At 39.8% G+C, this 23,610-nt stretch overlaps 1 protein-coding gene across 4 annotated transcripts in view; it reads right to left on the bottom strand.

The window, feature by feature from the left end:
• ncalda (neurocalcin delta a) overlaps positions 1-22,534 on the bottom strand; it is a 72,049-nt gene extending 49,515 nt beyond the window's left edge. Inside the window, exons 1-4 of one of the 4 annotated variants that reach the window (XM_023418635.2) lie at positions 22,395-22,534; positions 19,697-19,824; positions 7,606-7,661; positions 2,275-2,340 (exon numbers count right to left, since the gene is read on the bottom strand). The gene's annotated coding sequence lies outside the window, so the exon portion shown is untranslated. Of the gene's footprint in view, positions 1-2,274; positions 2,341-7,605; positions 7,662-19,696; positions 19,825-22,385 lie in introns of all 4 variants that reach the window. The other 3 variants (XM_023418638.2, XM_023418637.2, XM_087177215.1) reach the window with 3 other exon arrangements.
• Positions 22,535-23,610: the final 1,076 nt, after the last annotated feature.

Here is a 23,610-nt window from a genome sequence, read left to right as displayed (position 1 = left end):
TTTATCCTAGGTCACTGCATCAGTCTAAAAACAGTTTTATAGTAACAGTCTACAGCAGCGCTCTCCCCACCAGCTCCACCAGAACATCTCATTAAAACCAGCAGCTTTTACTGCTGTGAATCTGCTAAGAGGGAAAAGCTGTCAGAGAGGGTGAGGTAATCCTGCTAAACATAGTTACATCGAGTCTGATCTGATGGAGTGACCTGGAGGTTCTGCAAAACAACTAGGCAGCAGGACAGGGGCCATACTCAAAACATCTCAAACAAAAAGAACAAAACAAACAAATACATACATACAAGTGGTGTTGAAAGACCGAAGAGAAATTCTTTAAAAGGAACAATTTGCAAGGTGCAGTATCTTATTGCTACTGCAGCCGAACAATTAACATGTAATATGAAAAAACCCCCCCAAAAAAGCAAAAACAAAAAAACAAAACAAAGCTATTTAGCTGTCAGACTTTCTCAATTTCTATCACACACTCATACTGTACGTCCAACCCCTTAATGTCAACCATAAAAGTAAACAGGCTTCAAATCCAGACAGTTGTTCCTTATTGTGGACTGTAAAAGAAATACTCTCAAATACAACATATCTGATTAAAAGTCAAATGACTAATACTTTCCATGCGGTTTTCTGTGGCTCATTTTACAGCAGCTACCAGATACTGGTTCAGTGACTACAAATTTCTTTAAGGAATAGTTTGACACACCTATTAGTTTTCTTGCCAAGAATTAGATGAGAAGATCGATACCACTCTTGTGTCTGTACACGAAATACAAGCGCCAGCTAGCAGTTAGCTTAGCTTAGAATGAAGACTGATCAACCAAAAAATAAAAACAACAAATCCTGGTTTTACAAGAGTTACATCCTGGAACTAATGTTTCTATTCAAGACTAACCAGCTAATTATTACCTCTGTCCATAGTTTCAGAACCAGACTGAGTGAAGTTTCCCTATTTTAATACAACTCTTATATAAGTGGTTGTCATCTTAAAAAAGTTCAGAGGTTTCACTGACACCAAGTGACCTGAAGTGTGAGTGTGTCAGGCACTGCTGCAGTCGGCCCCTGTTATAAAGCTGTGGGCCTCTTAACTGGACAAGCTGCAGCTGTCATTATTCTGACAGGCCCGCAGGCCAGTGTGTGTGTGTTTGTGTGTGTGTGTGTGTGTGTATGTGTGTGTGTGTGTGTGTGTGTGTGTGTGTGTGTGTGTATTTGGTTGACAAGTTAGGGTTGGAATTTGTATAATAATTACCAAAGGATGTCAAGGCAATTTAATTTTATATCTTTTAATGTTAGTAACACACACACACTCACACACACACACACGCACACACACACATTTGTCCCCTGATTTCTGAGCAAGTGTGTGTGCGTATGTGTGACTGTGTGTAATGGCCTGTGTTTGGAGGGATTTGAGGGCCTGGGAACTGTGTGGAAATCACATTGGGCTTCCTCTGGCTCATCTCAGAGTCATGGGAAACAACACTGACCAAAAACAACAGGCCTTGTACACGAAGCAGCTTGACCACTCAACATTTTACCGTTTAGACAAATACACCACCTTAAGCCAGAGATGAAAGGAGACAGCAGTGTGTCCTACACTGATCTGTGGCTGCTAGGAAATATGAACAAAAATCACAATGTCAATGATTATGACTGTTTTCATTTCAACACTAACAAGTTATGATGACATATTCAACAAAACATCATGAGATCAATTTTTGTCACCACAGAGTCAAATGATTTTCCAGTGTCACATATTTCAACAAGACTAGAGAAAAACCAGGACATGGCTGGACCATGTGTGGTCAATGTGTAGAACTGAGGACATAGTTGAAAACTGCTGTGGAACCGCTGTAAGCAATTCTTTCAATGGAAAGTTGCTGCTGGAAAAGTTGCTAAATGATGTACTACATTAATTAGCAAAATCATTATGTCGTATTTGAGTTCTGCCTAGTGTCAGCTGGTTTCTGCCACTCACTGAACAGAGTACACACTGAGAGGTGTGTCTCTCGCTCGCAGGGCAGTACCGGTGACTCTTTTCTGTGTAAGGTAGCTAAGGTTTGTCCAAATATGCAATATTTAAATACCGAAAGAAGATAGAACCAACACAACAAGTGGCCAGTGTGTTCCTCCCAATTATCCCTTTGGCCTCTGTATCCACAGAAAAAAAAAAATAAGGCCATCAGTCTATCCAGCATTACATCCTGAAGACTACATATCAGAACACATTGCAAGTTTAGAGAGAACAGATGAAATCTTTTTTGTGCAAACCTTTAGCGTATTCGTCTCGGTTCACAGGGTTATTTCTTCCGTTGTCACTGCACACCCCCGTCAGATCTATACAAACAAAAGGGAAATGTTTCAATTTGTTAAACAACAGTCTACAACCATGCTAATGTGTATCTCTGAGAGGCCTTACTTAGGCACAGAAGTGCTTCCAGCTGATGAGGATAACGATACACATTCATAGTGTTGCACTCAGCTGTACTTGGAAGACAGGGAAATTTAAAGCCACCTTACTTTTTCAATCCGATCACTACATTCAAGCCAATCAATACATTAAGTGTGTGTGAATGTCAGATTGTCGGGTTTGGAAAGTTACAGAAACTGTTGGACACAGTCCCCTCTTCAAAGTATTGGACAATTTTCAAATGAAATTTTGAAATGATTGGTGGTAGATGAACTTTCAGGTGTGTAAGGCTGTATACTCATTTCTCAACTGTTTGTAGAGCCATACAGTGCATTCATACAGCGCTGCTAGTATAGCTAAAAATCAGTTATCACATGAATTTGAAAGTTTTCCCAGTCTGCCGGGAAACATAGTTACTGCACTTTTCCAAAAGAAATAGACTAATTATACAGGAATTGCTGAAATTAACCATGGTAATTGAGTCCTCTATATTTAGATCATAGTAGGGGAGAGAGTTGGAAAAATCCCAAAGTTCAAATCTCTTAGGCCAAAACAGTACAGCTGGACAGAGCAGCTGAGTGCCATTCACGCCAAAAACACACCTGTGCTTTTTCAAAAAGGCAACATGCACTGTTAAACATCTATATAGTATATATAATGTGATATATACTGTAAATTTACAGATGCAGACTGGATAACACAACTGACATTTATTTCACTACAACTACTCTTTTTGTTAATAGAAGGCAGTAAATTAGAGAGAATGTCAATTCTATGTTAGTGAGTACATTGAAAGTTCATGATAAATAGTGCAGTTGACTGATAAAGATTCAGGAAACTGGAAAGACCAACTTGTCCAGTCATGGCACAAAAGACAAAAATAAAAGCCTGTTTTTCTAAAGACGCCAAGAATCATAAGAAAAATGTCTCGTGTTATGGCTATAATGTGCAATGAGTAGTGAATTGAGGCTGACAAAATGACAATGGTTCATGTATACAGGACTGGAGGTTTTCAGTTCATTATTGTGCTTTTTATCATAGAGTTGAGTCATTTCATGAGAATTATCCTGCTCTTTGCAAGCGTCAAGTGTTTTGTCAGCTATGACAATACGAGCCAGTGCCATTAAAGCTTTTTCCTGTCGGGTGCCTGGCGGAGGGGAAAGTATGAGGAAAGCTACCTTCCGTGTTGCAGCGGATGAGGAACAGAACAGCTCCTCAGGTTCATGCCTCTCACTTCCCCAAGGTCTCTCAAATAACACAACTCCACTTGCAGAGCACAGCTTGATAACCGCAAACTCTGCAGGCAAACTGACAACTCCGTTCGTGTGTGTGAGGGTGTTTCTGAGTATGTAAGTGTAACAGCACCATTATACAACCGTTTTGCTTACTTGTAATAGGGTAGAAAAAAAGATTTGCAGACAGATTTTCTCTCAGATACACCACACATTTTGTTTTCAGTCAGCATAATTAGAGAACCAATCAATGTAATTTTTCAAACACATGGTTGTAAAATGTAAAAATACACCGATTGGCCAGATGTAACCCCATTAACATAAACTCCTAAAAAGCATGTTGGTGTATGTCTGTACTTTTAGTCCAGAAATAAGTAGCTGCAGCCTTAAATAACCTTACACATAGAGGAATGACCCGAATTAGCTCCATGCAATGGGGTATACAGTAGGGGTTCTCAGCAATTTTAAGTTGATAAGATAATTGTTTGGTGTTTCTATTCCTACATTCAGACTGAAGTTGTTGTTTAAACTGCTGCACCTGATCTTCCCAATGGAAGACAGACCACCCATTAATATTACTCAGTACTGAATTTTATACTGTACTGAAACAGCTCTGTTAACTCTGGGAAAAATACGATCCTAGTTTTACTAGATCTTAGTGCTGCCTTCGATACAGTCGACCATGACATCCTTTTGCCTTGTCTTGAACAGTGGCTCGGTATTGAGGGTACTGCACTAAAGTGGTTTGGATCCTATCTTAAAAACAGGACATTCTGAGTGGCTATAGGTCATTCCTATTCAGCCTGTATATGCTCCCTCTTGGAAACACACACATACACAGCTAAATCCAGCAACTAAAATGTACGGATTCCCTTTAACCTCTGCTGGGCTGTTTCGAGGACATTAAACAGCTGGATGGCAAACAATTTCCTTCAGTTGAACAGCAACAAAACTAAAGTACTCATATATGATCCCTCTAAATCCAGTAGTCTCCTTGCAAGTAAGCTAGACCACCTCAACCCATGTGTGAAGTATCATGCAAAAAACCTGGGTGTTATCTTTGATTCCAAGCTCTGCCTTGATAAACACGTCTCCACTGTTGTTAAAATGAGTTACTATCAGTTCTGAACCATTTCCAAACTGAAACCAAGTCTGCCCTTCCATGATATGGAGAAAGTAATTCACGCCTTCATCACAACTTGACTGGACTATTGTTATTCTTTATATTCCCCAATATTCATTATCTCGCTTACAGTTGGCCCAGAATGCAGCCGTAAGGATGTTGACTGGTACTAAAAAGCTTGAGCACATCACCCCAGTCTTAACCTCTTTTCACTGGCTCCCTATTCAGTTTAGAATTCAGTTTAAGGCCTTGCTGATTACTTTTAAGGCTCTTAGTGGCCAGGCCCCAACTTACATCACTGATCTTATCCATTGGCACTCAGCTCCGAGATCTCTTAGATCTAAAAGTACATCCCATGATCGCTGAAAGTAAAAGGTGACAGAGCCTTTGCAGCTGCTGCTCCAAAATGATTGAACCAGTTGCCAATAGAATTGAGATGTGCTCCCTCCATTTCTATTTTTAAATCAAGGCTAGGGACACATTTTTATTCAATGGCTTTTTTTGTTAGCATGTTTATATGTTTATATATACTGTATATTTCCCATGCTTTCCTTGTGTTTTTCTTATTCTAGACATTTGTTTTACTTGCTTTTATTTATTTTAATTGTCCTTTGTTGGTCAGCTCAAGTCGTGTTTAAATGTGTTCTGTAAATAAAGTTGAATATTACTGCTACTTCTATAAAAGTGAAGATTATTAAAGTGAGCTTGATAAAGATGAACTCCATGTGTGAGATGTCTGAAAATTATTGGTTGCACCAGAATTGATTTATGGTCGTCATAGAAGGGGGGTGACTACTTATCCAGTCAATTACCATATGTTTCGTATTTCTAGCAAAGTGTTCTGTACTTTGACCAAGTGTGGGTGCACACTTTTTGTAAGCACTGTATGGTGCATGAAGGGAAAACCAGACTTTCTGGTATGTCATACAGGCAAATTATCTGATGGCTTCATTGATTGATTGATTTCATCAAGATATTTGTTTGTGTTGGGTTGTGAGTGGGATTGTACCATGTGAAAAAGTGACATCAGTGCATAGCCCCTATTCAAAGGGGTGAAATATTAATTTGAAATGCGTAGTTTTAAATATTTTTGAATGATTAGAATGATTTAGCAACATTGCTCCATCCGTTGGGAAGAGCCATGTGAAAGGGCCAAGGTAAAAGCTCCAACTATAACTCCAAAGATGAGGTGTTGCAGCTGCAACCTTCCCAGAATAGTTACTCAGTGGGAAGGTTTTACACTGCGAAAGATAAATACACACTAGGGCTGTACACGATCCAGAGTTCTGTCAGTCGAACTACAAAGATCCAACTATCTGTTCCTTTTTTCCATCAGTTAGGAAATCCTTCTGCACCGCGGAGTGTCTCACCGGGCTAAGATGTCACATTGTTGTCAGCTGGACCGCGGAGCTGAGAGGATCAGAACAGTCAACGGAGACCAGTCGCTCTGCCCTCACCTCTCTCTACTTCCATCACTTTTGTGGTTTGGTCAGTTAGTTTTGTGGTTTTTGCCCACCCCAAGAAACCAACGGAAAAAAAAGAATTAAATAAACAAAAGAATTAAAAAAAAAAAAAATCATTTCTGTTATTTATCTGATTTATGCGCATGTTTCATTTCAGCTCAATGTGAGAGTATCTACTGCATTCTGTTGTCATTTACTGTCACGTTTCTCTCCTCTCCTGGTCGACAACTCCTTATGTTTCATGAAATAAAAGCTTTCCAACAGATGTTTACCTCAAACATCTTAAAGTCAGGCCAAAATATCAGCATTTTTTTAACACTTTTCCTTTAAACGCACACAACCTGTCCAAAGCCAGAGCACTAGCAGCTCTCCTGACAAGACACACACTGATAAGACTTGGTTGTAAAGTTTACAGCCTGCCATTCTGTTACTCCTGCACTGCTCTGTGAACTGTGAGGCAGCTAAAGAAAGAAGTGTATTCTCCAAGGATGCATCAACTCATCAAGTTTTAGGGGGCAGCCCTAAGATACACACGTTTTTATCACGAGATAACAACACTTTTATGTCAGGGAACTTCTCCATAAATGTCTTATCACTGGCTGATATGGCAGCAAACATTTCTTTTGTCTCTTCAGTGACAAAGCTACTATTTTTCTATAATAAATTTAACCTTACTTAAGCACCTTGTAACCGAACGCTAAGGAGGGAGAGAAGAATGAGAGGGATTGCTGCCTGAGAACAAGCTAATCCATCAAAATACAGTCCAACAACAATTCCCTCAATCAACTGATTCTGGTTTTGTGAGAACTAGTTTAGCCTGAGTCAATTCTAATAGTCCCACATGTGAAAGCAGAACCACTGGTGTTTATGCACATTTATGCTCTCACTCTCACAGACACACACAAACATGTGCAGACACCACAGATTGTCCAGGGCTCGGGCATATTTCACACACCATTTGTGAAGCTACACAAACACAAATGACACACAAGTTGGCCTGACTGACGACCGTATATGGAATGCAACTTCTGGCTCAATAATGAAATTACTTCATAACTTTGATGTTACACTATAGGAAAAAAAGAGGCAAGAGCTACAACAAAACTAAAAATAGAACAACTTGTGTATAAATCTATGAAGGAGACCATACTTGTTTTCAAGAGTGTTCAATGCCATTACATTACCTCAGTGCCACTTAAACAGGCTACGCTGCAACTAAATAGTTTTAATGAGAGGTTATTGTTCTAATCAAGCTAAAATCACAGAGAGAGCTGGAAGTCATGACGCAGTCCATAATGGTAGTGAATACATGTAATAAAAACATGTGAGCGTATCCTGTCTGCAAGCACATTAAAAATGATTTTTTATTCTTACATTTTGTTCTTGAAAAGATGATCTCGTTTTTCACAAAATCTCAGTGGTCAGCTCCCCTGTGGACACACATGGAGAGAAATAAAGGAAATGAATATACTAAGATACAGAAAAGCAGAGAGTTTGGAAATCTATGTTTGTCTTTGAACAAAGTGTGACAACAGGGAGACCTCAGCTTTTTCACCAGTGCCATGGCAACGTGTTCCACGCACATGGTAGGTAAGACAATGCAGCTAGAAAAAGGTGTAAAAACTAGAACAATATTCAACTCCAAGAGAGCGATCAAGGATCAGAAACCCCCATAGTGTGTGTGGGTGTGTGTATGTGTGTGTGCGTGTGTGTGTGTGCATTCATGCAAAACAAACACCAGCAGCTACAGTGTCAAATGAGCAGGAAGACTGTGTAATTCCAGGGATTAACATTTTATTAGCTGCAAGCTCTCGTGTTCTATTTCTGTTACATTCATGAGGATGAAACATCCTCATCAATGACCAAACACCACTGACACTGATAGCTCAACAAGGAGATGATGTAATCCAAGGTCTTAAACCTGATTTAGCAATGACCTGCTACCACAACATTTTACTCATGTCCGCTCTCAGTATTTCCTCTTGACACTGAAATCTTCACTGTGTTCTTTTTATTGTGTGGAAAACAACTTGTGTCATGGCACCATCACAGACTCTGATCACGGCAGCTCACGTTGTGGTACCCAGCTGTATGAAAATGAGGAATACGAGTGGTGCACTTTATGAAAATTGATTGAAAAATGTTCATCACAAAAGCAAATCACTGCTGCCCAACAATGCAGCTGCCAGCAGCTCTCACTCTGCATACAAACAGGACGGGAGTCCACACCGGCCACTGCTTTGGAAAGATATTTCACACAATTGTGTGAGAGAGTCTGACACACATATTCACCTATTCCATCTCTAAAACTCATAATTAGGTGAGATGTGAGCAGAACAAAGTTAAACTTTTTTCCTTTTCAAAATATCTCTTTTTAATACACTATTCTCTCTCTCCTTCATCTATTACTGAGGTCTTTGTTTACCTATTTGGTAATAGGTGTCACACAATAAGTGGCTCTGCATCCAGAGATGTGTGGGGTACATTACATTAATCTGCAACTAAAAAGATATGGTATGAGTCAGCTTGTCACATAGGAAATGCCAAAATGAAAGATTTTCTCGGTGCCAATACACAAAATGTCAGGGATGGATGTATACTGAGATGGCATCAGGTATTAAAAACAACATAATGCACAGGGAGAAAAACAGAGAAAGACGTAACAATGTATTGCTAATCTCCTAGGACACCAGCCCAGGCAGTGTGGGTGTCTGGACGAGACACGCTTGCTCACTCATTTGCTCATCTGCTCAATAAAACTGGGCTGCGGCTGCAACGAGTCGTCGTCCTACCATATTCGCCGTGGTGTACTCCCACATGTAACCCCTCCTCTTATTCTCTCTCTCTCTCTCTCTCGCACTCCCCTACTTGCGGCAGACCAGCTGTCACGGTTTCCAGCCCACTCATTACCATTCCTCTCTCATATAACTGTCGCTCCAAGAAGCTTTCATCCTTCCTCTCCTCCACTGCACACTGGGTGGCAAACTGGAACATTACATAAAGATAATGTGGACCCAACTCGTGCTTGTGTATATTCACCTGCATTACTTAAAAAGCCTCAACATAAAACAAACAGTATTAACAGAATGATTAAAAACAGAAAGGTGGAGAAAGGTTCTCATCTGAATTTACAAGTAATTCCAGTACATTGTGTTTTGGCAGAATTTAATTGGTTCTATTTTATAGCAGAGAGCTTGTAGAAGATTTCCACCTCTGTGATATAAACTGCTTCCAAATACAAAACGAGTCTCTTAAACGGTTTAAATAAAAGAAATTCATGTACACTGCTCAAAAAAATGAAGGGAACACTTAATCATCACAGTATAACACCAAGTCACTTAAACTTCAGGGATATCAATCTGTGTACATGTTTCTGACCAAACTGTCAGAAACAGACTCCATGATGGTGCCATCAGGGCCCCACATCCTCATGTGCTCACAGCCCAGCAACGTGCAGCTCGACTGGCATTTGCCAGAGAACATCAGAATTGGCAGGTCGTCCATTGGCTTCCTGTTCTCTTCACAGATGAGAGCAGGTTCACACTGAGATCATGTGACAGGCATGAAAGAGTCTGGAGACGCCGTGGTGAACGTTATGCTGCCTGTAACATCATCCAGCATGACCGGTTTAGCAGTGGGTCAGTGATGGTCTGGGGAGGCAGATCCTTGGAGGGTCGCACAGACCTCCGTGTCACAGTCAACGGTACCCTGACTGCTGTTAGGCACCGGGATGAAATCCTCAGAGCGATTGTCAGACCTGACGCTGGTGCAGCCCTGGGTTCCTCCTGGTGCAGGACAATGCCTGGCCTCATGTGGCCAGAGTGTGTAGGCAGTTCCTGGATGATGAAGGCATTGATGCCATTGACTGGCCCTCACGTTCCCTTGACCTAAATCCAATTGAGCACCTATGGGACGTTATGTATCGGTGCATCCGACGCCGCCGAGTACCGCCACAGACTGAGCTCACTGATGCCCTGATCCAGGTCTGGGAGGAGATTCCCCAGGACACCATCTGCCACTCATCAAGAGCATGCCAATACATTGTTGGGAGTGCATACAGGGATGCAGGGTCCATACACACTACTGAGTCTTATTGAGTTGCCGTGATGAAGTTCATGTTGGATCAGCCTGTGATTTCAGTTTTTTACTTTGATTCTCAGTGTGATTGTGAGTCCAGCCCCCAGTGGGTTGATGATTTTGGTTTCCATTGACTGTTGTTTATACAATGTACATCAGTAAAGATTTTCAACTTGAATAATTCGTTCATCAAGATCCGATGTGTGATTTAAGTGTACCCTTCATTTTTTTGAGCAATGTATACGATTGGTTTCATGATCCACAAGATTTATGACCATCTGTGAATGAATTTTATGATGCTCATAAAAGCATTTCGGGACTCCAGACTGCGACTGTTTAGTTGCATTGTGACCAAATTTTACTCCCCTTCTCATTCTGCCCTTTGGTGACAATGAAACTATGCTAAACTATACTAAGCTATCAATTCATTTTTCCTAAATAAGAGATCATTCAGACCCCCCCTATGCCAGTCCAGAGTTTCTGATGAGGACAATTCAGATGAGGAATCAGCATGTGATCTGGTTTTGAAAAGCAAAGACCTTCTCTCTCCTCAGCTCACACAGTTTTCGTGGCTGAGATATTGCAAGGAAAGGAATGTTATTTATTGTATGTACTGCCCTCGGTGTGGCCCAACATTTGTCAGGAAAGGTTTGCAGACTCAACCACAAACTTTAAACATGAAACAGTTTTAAAGTACACCAACAGTATGACGCATTAACTATGAAGGGACAGATGCATTGATGGAATAGCAGCTCCTCTACTAGCAGGCAGGAATAATGGATCTGCAGAGGAGGCTGAAATGACAATGAAATTTAATACAGCTGATGGCAGTGCGAAGAGTCACAATGAATTGTTAAAAAAGAACAAGTTTAACATGTTTACATTTGGAAATGTATTATTTAGTGTCTATGTTTAAAAAAGCACTAGCTTTGAGATTTTTTTTTTTTTTTTTTTACATGACACATGACATGATTGGTATTTCTGTAAATTGTTTATTAATTACCAAAGCATTTACCAGTAATGTAGTTAGGATGGAAAAAATATTGTGTTTCATTATACGTTGATTTAAGCAGTGCTCCTAAACTTTGTGCAGGGGTTAGGGGTTTACCAATAATACCACTAATTTCATCACAAATTGTCCTTCACATGAGTAATTGTTTTTATTCGTGGATCATAAAACGAACATTTGCCACTCCTGTTGAGGGTAATTTCTCTCGATATTATTTGTGCTCTATGCTGATCTCTGTCTTTTCTTTAAGCCAACGTTTTCACATAAAATTATTTGCTTATGCTAGATATGCCAAATCTCGTTTAACTAAATGTTTACTGACGACTATACCACCGACTACTAACAGAGTTGAAATATTCAGCTTTCTAGATGCCTAAAAATCCCTTTGAAGTAGGTTGTGTACCTTTCTTTTCACACTTGTCTGACATTGACAGGCGTTCCAGCCACCATAGCATTCTCACATAGTGGGAAAGCGCTGTGCTAATTCTGGGCATCCCCATGGACTCTTGGCCAGTCAGGGTGTGAAGCCAAACCTGTCAGTGGAGCTCAACAACTCCTCTCAGCTCTCCCGACACAACCCTGCAGCGAGTGATGCCACCACTTCTGACAATCTGTCTGGCCTTGGTGGAGGGGTGTCACTGTGTAGCTGGTGAAGTAATGGAGTGTGTGGTTTAAGGGCGTCATAGTGCATACATTTTTTTTTTAGCACTTCAGATTAAACATGCATACTTGTCAGTATCTGTCTGACTATCTGCCTGTCTGTGGTACTGTTTGTTTGATTTCACCTGTGTGTTTCTATGTAATAATATATGTTGTGCCTGTTTCTGCGTCACTGCATTCATGTATTTCAGTATACATATGGCGCTGAGACCTCAGAGTCAAGTTTAGCAGATGTTGTACAAGATTACACACATTTGATGTAAGCAACAAGTAAAAACAACCACTGTGGCCGTTTACTCCTGTGTGACTTCTACGATCTTTAGATCCACGTACCAGAGCTGCCTCTACAAAGACAAATACAAAATATAAGTCTTCATTTTCTTGTTCCAAGACTTCGTTAAACCTGAAATTGCTGATTTTTTTGCCTTGTTGGTGGTAGCACTAATACGTTTTTGTATTAAAACATATCGCTTTTGCTGGATTTACTCCTGGCGTCCACACTATGGAATTTTTGAGTCCCTAAAAACTATTTTGGAAACATTGTTGAGCGTGTTTTAGCTTGAAAGCTGTGGAGTTGCGTTGTAGTCTGGACGAGCAGAAACAGAGACCTTTGGAAATAATGTCACAGACACCCACGTTCACCTCCTGGTTGGGCCTTATCAGTCATGACTACCAGCGGTGAATGCAACATGGAGAATGAATTACAAGCGTTTTCTTTACAAGCAACTGTGCAGTTAAATTCTACATTTAAGTGCAACACAACTGCCTTTGCTCTTCCTTGTTTGTAGTATTTTCTGCAACTAACCGACTGCAACATAAACCTAAAATAATTAAATCTCCTTGTTTACACCGGCATGTTTGTGCTTAGTGTATGTGAATGGTCATGTGATATGTTTTTTCAGGTGTTTTTAGTATGGATGGAGAAAACATCTGATTTCTGAACAGAGTACCCACAGGGGACAGTACCGGCGACTTTCTTCTATGGAAAGTAGCTAAGATTTCTCCAAAGAGTCACTAAAATTTTTTTTAGAAAAAAAGTTGTTAAAGAGGTCTGAAAAGTTGGTAAATCTTGCAACAAATTTGCTGAGTTGGCAACCCCTGCTTGTTTGCACCAATGAGGAAATGAAAATCTACGGCTAAACATTAATATTTTACTGTGAATCCACACCGTGCTGTAGATATGTTTGAAGCCACATAAAGAGCAGTCAGAATGACTGACAGACAGACCACTGTGAAGTGCCACAGCTGCTGCCCATTAAGACAGTTCATACATGGATGCCCTATGGTATGTTGCCCACTGGTGTATTTCTTCCACACTGACTTTGAGCACCTGGGTGATGTTGAAAGACGTGTCTACCAAAAAGGCTTCACTGGGCCTATTTGCATTTGGGAATGGGGTCATTTGCTTTGCCTCTGAGTGTATGCATAGTGTATCTTTGGGATCCTGGGGGGCTGTTCCATAAAGCGGAGTCGCCAGCACAGCTTATACACAGATCGACAATGGTTAGTCCTACAGTTCTCTCACATGGGACAAGCATTGGCCAAACATGGGCCATTAGTATGTTTTTTCTTTTGATTATTTTGTGTCAAAATTATTGTGAGAGAAACTGCTTTCAGGTTGTAAGTTGCAGCTTGCATGTTGCAATAACTGGCCCCAAATATGATTTCTTTGTAAGCTCTTGGAAGGCGGAGTGAAGAGCCAGCTGTCATGGAGAAGGGGGAGACATGACATTCTTGAAAAACAGTGATAACTGCGCATTTTCAGACAGTCTCTCCAATCTCTTCATGGTGTTGCACTTGTTTACATTTAAAGTGACGTGAAATAGTTCTGTAACAAATGAAAAAGGAGAGCTATACGTTCAATCTTTGGCTCCTTTCTCACATCTGCACAGCTGGCCAGTCACGGTGTGAAGTGAGTGTGAATTTCATATCACTGGTTTTAGAAAGTTACAGAAATGGTGTGTTTCTGAAGGTAGTTGGCTGTTCAACAAGCAGGTCGGAAGGAGTAAAAAGCCCGTTTACTCACGACACTGACATGTTGTCAGCTTTTACGTTAAAAAGGAAAATTTAGACATGGAGCAAAATGTGCATTCATTTGAAGTTGTTTTTCTATGCACCTGATTGATGTGTGTCTAACATGTCTCTGTGTTGCTTTCCACAGCTTCCTGAGGGAAATACTTGGCTCATTAGCGACTAAATGCTCCATGATGTTCACTGACCTGTTGCTAACTGTGTCTACTAGCTTCTGGTTGACGCTGAGCAGGTAGTGTACAGTGTTTTTTGTTTTTTTTTTACTGAAAACAGCTGCTTGCTGTGCCTAAAAACAATGTGAATGATTGTCCTGAGAGTGAAGGCTACAAAAACAAAACAATGAGCTGAAACAAGCTAAAATGCTCTGTAGAGCTTAGGAGAAGTGCAGAAGTGGGTGATAAATATTTGTGGGTTCATCACAATGTGTGACCCCTTTCACATACAGTACAGGTAATGATTTACTCTACAGTTATCAATTCTTACAATTAAAATATTGATAATAGCCACGGCAATATTATCTCTGTATGTGTATAAGGGAACAGAAATGTGGCTTTATTTAGCATCAGGCCATGAAGCTCATAACCAGATTATTACACTCTGGCAGTTGGTCTCTGTCTTTCTAGTTGACCTTAATGGAGGAAAGTCATGCCAGACAGACAGATGGACAGATAAACACGTACAGACAGACACACAGTTGAGTGTACAGCTGACATTTGAATGACAGGCCGCAGAGGGATGTGGTTTTCTAGGCATACCAACAGGAGGGTGTGGTAAAGGATGCAGCGTCGATTAAGAGCAAAACCTCCAAATAAACGTGATCAAACGTAAAAAGACCTGAGTATAAAAATAAAGCTGGATGTGGATCCTCAGCACAACTCACTGCAGAGCCATGATTCTGTACTTCACATAATGCAGCTATTAGGAAGCTTAACTCTACTGTCCAGCCAACTGGACTGTTACTGCCAACAGGACTGAACTATAAACTGTTATGTCACTGTTATAACAGACTGGTGATAACACTCACAATCAGTGCCTGACTTTTTCTCCCTGTGGTCTCCTTCAATGAAACAATAATAACATTTTTATTATCCATTTAAGATTGAATGCAAATAAGTTTATTACAGTGAAAACCAGTTCACACTAGTCCTGCACAATATGAGGAAAATTTGCAATGTGCGATGACACTGTTCAATATTGCGATGGCGATGTGACTTGCGATAAATAAACAAATATTGAAGTGTGCATTCACAGTTTTGCTGAGTAAAGCTGAATGAAGAACACAGACAAAAGTCACTATCAGTCATCTCCTCCGTCCTCCTCCTTCTGCTGCAGGTAACACTGCTGAGAGTGGGGGCTGCTGTCTCAAGCTGTAGTAATAAGTTTACAAAAGTTTACTGTTGGCACGCTGCGCTCATTTGGGAAAAGTTGAAAATGTATCTTTCCTACATGTTTAAAGCTTGTTGAATAGGTGGTGTGATGAAAAACGCTAACTGCTTTTTTACTCACAAAAGGTTGTGATTACACTCACAGAGCTACGACCGTAGTTGTTGTGAGACTGGGTAAAAGGTTCACCCCTCACTCATAAAAAACGATTTATCAATCAGCACAAATCCACACTGTACTTCATTAAAAAGGAGAGAAGAAAATGGCTGTGTATTGGACTCTCGACCACAGTGATGCAAATATGGTGCATGGTATTATTAGCCATCAGAGCTTGTGTTTTTAAAAGCATATCAATACGTGCTGCAGACTGCAGCAGTCTGTCATCACATTTAATGACAGCCATTGTTATGATCTAACACATCAGACATAGCTGTGATGACGCACAGGTCAAAGAATGGCATCTGACCAATCACAAGGCCAGGTGTCAGTCATCTATGGACCGCAGGCTCAATCTGACACGCATGAGACATCATAGGTGCTTCTCACTCTATGAAATGCTTGCTTTCACTGTGTTGTATAAAATGAAAAAGAAGAGTTCACATTTTCAAAACTTGTCCTACTTTTTTTCTTTACTGACCTGCAGCTCAGCACGACACTTAATCTCACTTTCAGGATGTGCTAATACAACCAAACCACTTCAAACACATCTCAGGATAAACTCAACAATAACACTTTGTCACTTGTTACACAGTCACCTAAAAAACACAAACAACTAGTATCAGCATACACAATATGTATCTATATAGTATCTTATATTTACTTAGCATAAGTCTGGACTCCATTAACAAAAAGGACACTTCTTTATTCAATTGATCATGCAACGTCAAAGTATATTAAGTAGAAATGAATTAGAAGTGCTTCATTTTATTCATCTTTGCATAGAGTAATTCCAAGTGCACAAAATGAAAGTAAAGTCATTCCCATAATGAAATACAAAACTATACATTTTCCCTATACTTGGGGAAAGGATAGCTACAAAAATAGAAATACAATCGTACCAGTCAACCTCATCTTCTGCATTTGTCCACAAGTTCTCATTCACATTACACCTTCTGTCCTCTGTGACAATACACCTGGAAAACAATGTTTCTGTATGACTGATCCACCCCAGACAATCCTCTGCAGAGACATCCAGCATTCATGGCACCCAATGATGAGTTTGGAGAGAGTTACCTCAGCATCAAGAGACGCGTGTCACCAATTGAATTTGAAAAAACTGTAAATGATATTAAATCGAAAGAAAACAATAGTGACCAGGAAGAGGCAGATAGGCAGATGTATGGGCTAATTTCACGTGCTTGGCTCACTGAAACATGGCTACACAGCAACCTTCAGCACACAGCCGTCAAGCTGGACAGACTAACTTGCTACTAAAATGACAGAGGATTCGTGATGGTGGTCTGTGTGTGACCTGTGGTGGTGGTCGTGAAGTGCCAACCCTACCATCTGCCAAGTGAGCTGTCACTGTAGCAGTCTACCTGGAGGAAGCAGGGTGCAGTGATCAACACAGAGCTGGGGAGGCTTTGACACTGTGTGTGGAGACATATTCATGAAGTATCAAGGAGACTTAATGAGTAACTGAACAGTCAGAGAAAAATCCCTGAGTGATGTCAGTTGGTTGGTTTGACAACTAGTCATAGTGTTGGGTTTCTGAAAACAAGTTTCAAAACATCAGTGACTACTCCGACAGTAAGGGACTAAAGAGTGAGCGACTTGTTGATTTTGACACTTTATTTTGGTTCAATGTGGAAAATTTTCACATTTTTTTCAAGCTGAGAATTTGTGGTGTTTTTTTAATTAATATATTTTTTGTATAATCCACCTGTAAGGACCACAATTATACAACAGTAAAGCTGGTAAATCTACATTACTGAAGACAAACATGACATGTTGAACACCAAGTTGCCACCAGTCCTATTTCTTTTTCTATACTAATATTATTTTCTTATTGAAGTATTTGTCAGGGACTGTGCACAAAAACATTAATCTCAGACGTTTTGCACCAGATTTAGCCACTAACTAGCTAAGGATGATGACGTGACTTTACACAGCAGAGTAACAGCAATGACAAAGTGACACAGCATAACTAGAGCAAACTAGATGCTTTCCCAGCTTTTGTTGTAGTTTAAGGGGTGACGACCACAGACTGTGGAAAAGTCTGGGGCGGATGTAGTGACAATAATGACACTCGTAGGCTTCTCAGACAACATCTTTTATTTTATCTATTTTTTTATTTTATTTGAATAATAGGTTGAACTGAGCTGGGTGGTATTTTTTAAATAATATGAAATTGAAATTGTCATCAAATCATGAGCATGCCACACTGCAACACAAACACTACACTCACAAATGATCCGCCTATGAATGGATGGAGTGAGGGGGTGTAGTGTGTCAGGCCTTCTCCTGAAGGCGGCGGGCAGCACATCATGTTCCCTTGTTCAAGCTGTCACCACTGTGTCCGTGGGAAGCACGAGGCTGACAGTTGATGATCCTGTTTGGTCTCAGCCGCTAAGCCACACGTGTGTCGGGCAGAGCAGAGGCACAGGGGAACGTCTGCAGAGCTGTGTACACTACAGGGCAGGTGAGATGCTGTGATATTTGTCTGTACATTGGTGCTTCAAGGATATTTCATGAAAGACATGCCTTGACATTTAGAATTTCGATGGGTTATTTTTCCTCTTCACAGGACATATTGGAAATATAGTTTCAGCTTTTTAAAAGGCACATACTGTATGAATATGATGTCCTAAGTAGCAACCTCTCAAGTCGTAATGTTTAAAATCCTTTTGCCACAAAATAATAAGTAAAAACAAATAGACAAAACTGTAATCTGACTTGTTTGACGTTCTTATTACCAGCAGGGGGGTTCATCTGGCCGTGGTACAGCTGAGTCCTGGGTTTCAATAAGGAATGCCAGCAATTCTAACTATCCATGTTGGGAAAATTGAAGGACAAATGTAGAAACTGTTTCCCACACTGTGTCCGTGCTTGATAAGGAAAAAGAGCCAAAGAAAACCAAACAACCAACATACAAGTGATGACATGATGTCAGCCCTGGCTAAATTCCTCACAGCCACTGCACCATTATAGGGAACATGTCTGCAGATCTAATCCTACTCACTATACTGCCATTTGTTTTTTGCCATTCATTCACGGTTACTTAGAATGAATTGTAGTTTCGCAAGATTTGTTTGGAGTTATTATTTGGAATTAATGATACTTTTATAGCATGATTGTAGGATCATTTATCTCTCATACATAATATCTATTTTTATTTCTCTAGTTAAACTGCTGTGACATCAGAGGAAACAGCTCCTGTTGGTCTCCGAGGGCACAATGATCCTCGGCTTGGAGCCCGACAAGTGACTCAAGAGCCCTTGAATTGACCAATGATGTCAACCTCACCCAGAATATGGAGCTCAGGGCCCCTTCCTGGCCCCAGGCCAATAATTAGAACAAGTGTCATGAAGGTAACACTATGATGTAACATCTATTACACTGAGACTAATTAGACTAAGTAAAAGGTTCCTCCACATTTCCAGTTGGCTAGAAAAACAAAGAATGAAAGGTTTTGTTGCTCAGTCCACTTGAAAAAAATTAAACTGCAGTATGAGAGTCATTATCTATATAAACTGAATAAAGACATAAGGAACAGCCACATAAGAGCCACTCCAACATCTATTAGAACTGGTTCTGGGATTAAATAAACCTGCTTGCTAAACAACAGCTATCTCATGATCAGCAACAAATAAATAAATGAAATACTGATATCATAGTGTATTGCCAATCAATAGTCACAAATTCTGGAAGTCTCCCATGGATTCATAATAAGCAGTGAATGAGAATCTTTTTTATCTTCTTTCATCCATCCATCTTCTAAACTGATTACAGGCTAGAACCTGTCCCAGCATGTGTTGGGCGACAGGCCAACCTTCACATCTATAGGGAATTCATCTAAACTACATGTTTTTGGACTGTGGCAAAGCACATGTTCCAACTCATGCTCTGAGAGCACAGTGTTAACCACTGTGCTGCCCAAAGCTTTATCCTGACAAATGCAGTGAGCCATTGAAAGGGTGTACTAACAGAAAGCAACGTGATGAAGTGAAGTATAGGTACAATCAATACAGATCAAACTTTCTGTTCTAATATCCAGACGCAGTGTGTTCCACACTTTGGGGGTGTAACAACATGTATGGTATCTTTAGCAACAATTAATTCATTATCTGTAGTTCTGTCACTCACCGGGTGGAAGGTGTAGACGCCTGCAGCCCAGGTGAGTGGTTTCACACTGCTGGGTCACTCCCTCTGGTGTTTGAGTTTATAGCGTCCTTCCTTATTCACCAATGACCTTAATTGAAATTTGACAGCACCTGAAGAAGGATGGACAGAAACATACTTTTCAAATGACCAGTTTCTGCACTTACTATATTTGACATGCGTGTATGTTTGTGTTTGTACACATAAACGTGTGCGCACATAGTGCATGTTAATTTAATGGGTAGGTCAGTGGGTCACTGTAAATCACTGACTGGAGTCCAGGGGAGTGTGAGCTGTGTGGTTCAAGCTCACCGACCCGCAGACCCGACAGAAGCTTGAGATCCTGGTACATACATGGGGTCAGTAGAAACACTGACTCTCAGATGATGTTACTGTACAACTGGCTCTTTTCACAGCCACATTATTACAGCTTCTCAGACACTCACTGACTACTCTACTCCACACTGTGATCTTATTTAGCATGGCTGGGAAAAAACAATCACAAGCACAATAAATATTTCATGTGGGATAATTTAAAAATAATAAAAATATCTAAGCTATACATGCAGTACAGGTGTAGACCTTAAACTTCATAAGCAGTAAACACTATCATAGAGGTACTTTCACTTACGATAAAGTCAATATGTAATACAGATTTTTCAACCCAATCTCCCATTAAGCTCTAACAGTAGCAGTAGGACACCCTTGATGCTGACTACAGCCGTCAAACCACTCCGCCTGATGATGTGCCATTTGCCCCAGATGTCGGCTCATCTGCCTCTCCATACATGTAATGAACTCAGGAGATTGGGTGAGAAATCTACTTTGCACATCCAGAGAGCATCTGCTACCACTGATTTCCTGTTATTGATCTGCACCTACCGACACCTCCAACACCCATGATACTGCTACCAGATGCTTAACTCTGCTGTAACAACATATAAAACAAATAATAATCATACTGAGAGATTGTCAGAGAGTCAAGTCAAGCCAATTATATTCATACAGCCTCACATCATAACAGAAGCCATCTCAGGGCACTTTTCATACAGAGATGTGGTGAAAAAATGTCTCTCACTGAGGGGAAATGACTTAAGACCTTCACTAACATACAAGTGCTAAACGATACTTCCAGTCTCTGGCTGTCTGTAAGTGTGTAGTTGGTGTTTAAGTAAATATTCTCACATGCTATAGCAGTATAGACTCCATCTGCCACAGGTGTAAGTTAAAGGATTTGAGGTGTCTTGACGTAAATTAAATATGGTTGGCATAATTATTTGATTTTACAGAAAATAAATCTGCAACCATTTTAAAAGGAACTATTTAAATTAGTTTCCAAGTTAAAATTCCAAATATATGATGGTTCCAGCTACTCAGATGTGAACTGCTCTCTCTTGTTTCACATGATACTACACTGAATGTTTTTCTCATTTTTAACTCACAGTGATTGTGATGAACATTTAAAAAAAAAAAAAAAAATTTGGGATGTTTTATAGGCCAAAATGTTTAACTGATAAATTGAAATTGTCAGCAGATTGATCAATAATAATAAATGAAATTTTAAAAAAAAATACTGTATTTAATATAAAAATGCATTTTCTTTTCAAACGCTGTATCATATAGGCTTGCACTAATACGTCACACCAAGTATCTAGTCTGTCCAATACTGGATTTTTGAAGCAAATACTGCTAATGATATTTGGGAGTTTAACAGAATCTGATAATAATATACTTACTAATAGTACATTTTTAAACAAAGATTCGTAATTCGTAATAAAAGTTGATGTCATTGCTTAACATCTGACAAATTCATATAAAAAGTGGGTAAGCAAAGTTCATGCTTATTAATTTGATTGTGTAATTTATAAAACGTGTCAGATGTATTGCCTTATGTAAGAAATCTCTTAGTGAAATGAGGATGTATAAAACAGACCCAACTTATGTTATAAAAAAACAAAACAAAACAAAAACTGTGTTCATGTTCTGCAGCTAAATGAAAAAAGCTTCATCCCATTATGAATTGCATGCATAAAGTTAGACTGTTGAACCTCCCAACAACAGAGGTGTGATTATCATAATAACAAAATACTACATCATTTCATACATGGTTCTGTGTGGTCTTTGGTTCTTCAACCTTCAACCTAAAAATCCATCTAAACTTTCTGCCCACATCAGAGCCATGTACCAGTGAAACTTAGTTGTTTCAATATGTATCCGCCTGTGGTACAACCTGAACAAATCTTTACACCAACAATAAATGCACAACAGCGAGAACACAACGCTACTGCAACCGTAACAGTAGAACAAAAGCCCTCGGGACATTTAAACCTTGTAGCCAAACATAAAAATAATTTGTATTCTACAAAGCTCTACTAGCATAGCAAGCTAAGATGCTACTGTTGTTGGATGCGCCAGAGCTACCTACGGTTTACTGAGTGTTGACCTAACCTGCTGCTCAAACCGACAGCAGTAGCTAGCTAAACGTCTTCTAAACGACAGTGTGTGCGGAGGTAATGTTTATCAGACTGCTTATAGTCTCAACCAGATAGAGAAGATAGACTGCAGAGTTTACCACAACGTAACACAGCTGTAATGACTGAGTTTAAATAGGGCTCTTTAAGAGGAACGAGAGCTATAAATGTCATAAACAGCTAAGCTCAAACAGGCGACTTACCCGACTTACCACTTAAGTTAACGATGTCATTAGACGTGTCTTCATCTACCGGTAAACAGGTAAACTGCGACAGGCAGGAACACATGTATCCCCAACAAGTGTCAGTGTGTAGTCAGTTACATCGAAGATTGCATAGAAAGGTGATGTGCTACACCAAATAAAAACTGGCTCGTCTTCCGGTCTGCAAAATTGTGTTTGTATTGACGCATGCGCCCTCTGACATAGCATAAGAGACATTTTTCGTGAATTGTGACACGAGAGAGGGTGGTTGTTTTTTTGCAAAAAATTACATTTTAACTCTCCATCCGGGAAGCAATATGTGGAAGACATATCTGTTTGCATTCGTGGTATCCAGAAATGAGCAGAGTGAGACTTCTGTCTTCTTCCTCCTCTCTAATTTAGAGCTGAATTACGTTTCATTTTTATATTAGCCTCTGGCGCCACCTAGTGAGCAACTACGGAAAATGGGCCATTTCCCCAAGGCTATAATCTTAATCTTAGCTGTTAATACAGCTCCTTCTTTGGCAGATGTCTTTATGACACTTTTTCAGTGTTTGCAAGTTTTAAGGAAACTTTATATCATAGAAGAAATAACCGTCTGAATTGGCGTTGCATGAACCACATGTACTGCAAAATATATGTAACGTGGTTTGAAGAAAATTCTCAAAAATCATAAGGAAAATATTAAAAATACCAAATATCATGAAATATGCCAGTCATATGAAACATGAACAGTGGTTACAAGGAGACCATCACTGACACTGGCTGAAAGCATGTACTTTCACAAATGACCAGTGAGTTGAGTTAACAACTCTGCCTGTTATTTTGCATTAAAAATAATTCAATTTGGAAATGGCCCTACCAGGCACAGGCACAAGAACCAAAAACAGCAGGTGTCAAAGCATCTGTTTGAAGTGACTGTTAAAAATATTTCTAATTGAAAAGTCACAGAGCTCAGTTAGAAGTATGGATGTCCTGATCATGTTATTTTGCCTGTCAGTCTTTAAATACTCATTATCTATACCAACCAAATTAAATCCAATTGGTTTTATTCATCATTACAACAGTACAGCATACTAAAGCTAACATTTCTTTAAAGGTCCCATATTGTGTTCTTTGATCATAAATTAGGTCTAGGTTCTATATTAATACTGTGAAAGTATCAAAGCCTCAGTCCACAGAGAAATGCACACAGCCTGTATTCAGAAACTGAGCCTTAAAACCA

The sequence above is a fragment of the Seriola lalandi genome, unplaced genomic scaffold (genome assembly GCF_002814215.2).
Source record: "Seriola lalandi dorsalis isolate HSWRI2012SDOR001 ecotype SW California unplaced genomic scaffold, Sedor1 jcf7180002054583, whole genome shotgun sequence".
NCBI classification, from domain to species: Eukaryota; Metazoa; Chordata; class Actinopteri; order Carangiformes; family Carangidae; genus Seriola; species Seriola lalandi.
This window is presented reverse-complemented; position numbering and strand designations above follow the sequence as displayed.